Below are 5000 nucleotides of genomic sequence, written 5' to 3' on the forward strand. Positions count from 1 at the left end.
AGATAAATCCGCAGTGACCAATCATTGCTTTTTAAAGATTAATGCAGTAGCATGGAATGTTGCTGTGTCGCTTTCCGTAATTCCATTAAGCCACGAAAGTGCAATAATAACAAAAGCGTGGCCAGGCAGCGTTGAAAGTGCGCTGAAGCGAAAGAGAATGTCAGCATTTTTATGTTTTCCCTTTTGTTCGCTTGTTGACATTTCATATTCCCTTAGCACAATACACGCATCATATTTCACTTTATATGCTTATTTCACTTCTTTAGGAAAGTGTGTGAAAAAAGTGTGTTTTGTGTTGTTCAAAGCCACAAATGGAAAGGAATATCGGAGAAGCACTTGTGTGATTATTGTTAACCACTGTCGGTTTCATAGTATCTGGGAGTAAAGTCTTCTATTAAGTAATACTTACTAACTTTTGAATTCCAGACTAGATATTAGGACACTTGTTTTCGAATAGTTGGCTTCTAGCTTCTGTTGGCTAAGGAGGTGTCACCAAGACATTGCGAAACACGTTTCGTTACTTTATGTCGATGCGCCCACGATGGAGAGCTTCAGGTATCCGATCAAGTTTGTGTGTATTCACGATATCAACGATGAAACGGATGGTACAATCTCACCTCATTACCACAAGGGGAAGAAGGGGGGAGGGTGTTGCGATTCGATTACAATTCGATTATCCAACGTTCTGACGTAGTCGTGTTTCCGCTGAAATACAACCGTTACCATCCAGCGACAAACGACATGATTATGAAATCATCATCTAAGAATGCGATAAGAAAACATGATTATCGTCATCGAAGCGCACTTATCGCATATTTAACAGTCATGCTTATCCAGCGCTAAAGGTTGTGCATAAGCGGATGCAGGTTTATAGAAGCCAAATGGGAGTTTAATATGCTTAATATGTTATATATCATATATTTAGGTAATATAACCTTACAAATTGGTTTGGAATTATAATGGTAAGCTAAAGATAAGCAGAAAACACTCTAATTTCAATAAATATCCCTCTGAGCAGGGGAAACATAGGGGCTTATGTGATTTACGTTAAGTAAACATAATTCCACGCACCTTAATCATTCCGACGTAGCATATCTCCACCAGTAGCCGCACAGTGTGCTCAAAATGTAAACTTAACAGTAGGGAATGAATAAATTATCACCTAATCGAATCGGTAATCGAACCGGATAATCAACTCGGCAGCATGTAGTGAGCTTCATTTAACAATGCTACCTGCATGAATTATTCAGGTCCCGTCGATTTGTAATTGGCTATTTCCGTGTTAAACCAATGCGTTCGGCATACTGATAGGAGCCGGTACATCGGAAATATTGCAGAAGTTCCGTTCCATTAACTCCTTGTCAGACCTTTAAATCAACTTTCTAGCCAAATGGTGTTTCGTTGGCTAATCGATGGCCCTTAGGCATTCTTATGGTGTCTTGAGATTTATGTAATGGTCAGCGAAACCGTATAACTATTGATTTATATTTTATTAAGTCCACTACCGAGTTTTCTAGGTGAATCGGCCTTGACCTTGTTGAGAATATGTGATAAGGATAATGTGAAAGTAGTTTGTTGATTCATGCAGGGAAATTTGTTTGCCAGCACACATTGAACTGTTGGTGTTTTTTGCCAGATATGGCAGCTTCATATGAGCGCAGTTTTTCCGATAAATTCATCCATCGAATTATGCATACAGCTCATCCGCCACCGACGCCGATTGGTGTCGGTGAAGTTGATCCGAAAATGTCGTCTTGTCACGTACATTGATCCGTGTACCCCGCTTCCCATATGAAGCCATTGTGCGCGGCAAGAAAGACAGATTTTGAATGTCGATTCCTCGTTATCAGACCGTTATCTATTGCCTACAGCACTTATCTTAAATTGAGTTTTCACTACTGTACAAGGGCGTCATGCGTCATGCATGAGTTTGACGGCGTCACAAAAAGATTTCCTGACATGAATTTCGGATTAAAACGAGAAACGTACTCGCATGGCAGAATCTGCGTACGACGGGCGTGCTTCGCCGCGCATCTTTGCCTCTTTGTGCGGTACGGGTGCCGACAAGGACGCTTCTTTTAAGGCCACTAGTGCGGTGTGTGTATCGTGCTTTTTTGAATTATAATTTTCCGATATGACAGACGAGTCTGAATGAGGACGAAACGCGTGCGACACCACCATGGTGTGGCGAGAGCAGTGCTAGTGAAGTTTTGAATACGCATTTCCAATTATTGATGCTGCTTCGGAACAAAAACACCATCCTAAATGCGATTACTCCTGCTCACTATCATCATTAATAGTTTAAGCATTTCCTTTGCTTGTCACTTGATTGCCATACCGTCGCTTCGAATTGAAATTGAACGATTTTTTTTTGTTCGATCGATTCGATTTCTATGCAAGAACCGGAAATACGCCGGAACGTCGGCCAAATGATAAATGATAGAAGGTGCGACTCGAATTCCGGTGTAATGATTGCAGTTGAGCATAGAAATCGTTTCTGAACGGACGGAAATGGTAAAGAAAAGCGCTGTGTGACGGTGACGTTGATGTTTGCGGAAATTCCCGTTCGGCATTCTCGGCGCCATTCGGTGGCATTGCACAATGGTGATCACATTTATGGTTTTTCTCTTCTCGACTCAACCACAAAATGCGTTGTCTGTCGATTCTGGACATCGGTTTTTTCCACGCAGATGATATCAGGGATGATTTTACCAGCAGTAATGTCCATCACAGTATCAATTGCTCCAACAGTTTTAATTCGCGGACTTTTTTATCGGTGTTCTGATAAACTGTTCCATATTTTCCATTCGCTCGCCATATTTGATGGTGTGAAAGTATGTATTGGAAAATAGTAGATAAGGCACGTACGGCATGAATCGTATGTTTCGCATCAAATATTTCAAAAACATTTTTTCATTGAATCACATTGAATGAATATTACGAATTCTGTTTGCTGATAATGAACTGTTGTACTCGAGCGTAGGAATGCGTTGTACCGGATTCTATCGCTTGGAAATACAGTCACGGTTACATATAGATTCTGTTTATACACAGTTTTTGTACGCTTCTAGCTTTTGTTAGATGCGGTTTATTAAATTTGGCCTCATTACAACAAAACGACAGGTTTACACACTCTGATCGCCTCTTGGACTAACTTTCTCGGTTGATTAAGTCAACTTTGACACTCGATAAGAATGCTCAGGAATGTGTAACAGCTAGGCATCGTTTCTGCTTCTGCTCTATCAATCACTCAATTTCGTTGCCGCCTCTCAAAAAGTGTCTCGCTGACATGTAAGCAGATGCCGGCCTTTCCAAGCGACTCAACTCTCAACTAAGTCCCATCAATCAACCCACTCCAGTCTGCTTGGCTCCTTATCAGAGCTCTCTGCTGCCTGCAACATGCGTAACAGTACCCACAGGTGTCACAGAGGCTTTCGTTGCTACAGGACAGGGCAGTGCCGAGTTGGGAACCCCATTTGTGGTAGCATGTTTAGCGGATTCTAAAATTAAACAAAACAACCAGACGGAAACGGCCCGCAATTAATCTTGACATCAATTAACAAAATTGGGTTTAGTTTATAACTGTAGGACGAAGGGACGAATAGCCAACATAGGGATTGGTACCGATCTGCGTTACTCACCGTTGTATGTTCTGGAGCACAAAACTGAAATCGCTACCCCATTCTCGGATACAAGTTTAACACACCTGTTCCCGATGCACCAATTTAAAGCCAAAAACATCACTGTTTACTTTAAAGTGATTACGAATCGAAAAGGTCTTCAAAAGGTACACCCGAAATACCGTTGCACACCAACTAGTGCATGCTTCGAAGCCACTTAGAAGCTGGACAATCATTTCTCAGCTCCGAAGAAATGTCTGCCATGAAGTGGGCACGTTATTCTGAAAAATGATGTTTGAGTAACGACAAACTGATTATGGTGTCCTCCCCGAGCCTGGCGCACGGAAGTATGGCTACACGAGTGCAGCGGTGACCTTCGGTCTTTTTGTACGAGGAAAATTGAATTCTGAGAATATCAAATCAGTCGACGAAACTCTCGACACAGCATCGTCCGTGGTAGCTGCAGCCAGCGAGTATGCTACTTTCCGATTCAATGCTGTAGACTGCGCAACATGGCTAGGTACGTGGCAATAGTTTGAGTATGCTACAGCGTAGGAGCATAACCGGTTTCCTACTTTGCAGAATACCTAATGCTAAGGGTAATTACTGGAAGTTGACAAGCACGTACCAGGATTGTGTTCCTGTTGAAGTGTGTGTTGAGAATTCGAAAGAACATCAGAATCTCATGCTTCCCGATGCCACTGGCAAGCGTTTATAATTTTTAGTGTTTAAACAAGATCTGAAATAAGATCATTTTGCTGAATGCGAAAATGCAAGCAGGCTTAGTGAGCAACAACAAACGTAAGCAGTTTCATAGTACTAACGTTATCTTTACTGATTCGTAATGATTTTGGTGGTTTTTTAATAGTTGTATTGGTAAAAATAGAAACAATAACGAGCATCTTTTATCAGTTTTTACAGTAGCAGCTATTTCTGCACCGCAATGTGGGCACTGTGCTGTTGGAGCGAATTATTAAAGCATCGATTTCTGATAAGGGCCTGGCCAACGATGTAACCACGCGAGGGTTTGGATTTCAATTCAATGGCACGTCAATCGCCATGTCACTTTAGCTATTATACCGATCGAGCGCCAACCTCATGCCTGCATCTGAAATCACATTTCGAGAAAATCTATCCTCTTCGGACGCATACTATGCAATGGAGCCCGTGGTTTGTTGAATAATCATCTCAACTTGATAGGCAGTATGAGAGTTGATTACCGAATATTTGCATCATCCTACCAGCTCATGTCATGCTATTTTTGCAAGAAAAAAAAATACGAATGTTCTACTCTTGCTTAGCGCCAGCTACAGTTTGGGCGACTGTAGCCAACCAGACTATTTGAATTGTTTGGGTTTGATTGGAATACGAAGCTTGTAC

The sequence above is a fragment of the Anopheles aquasalis genome, chromosome 2 (genome assembly GCF_943734665.1).
Source record: "Anopheles aquasalis chromosome 2, idAnoAquaMG_Q_19, whole genome shotgun sequence".
Lineage (NCBI taxonomy): Eukaryota > Metazoa > Arthropoda > Insecta > Diptera > Culicidae > Anopheles > Anopheles aquasalis.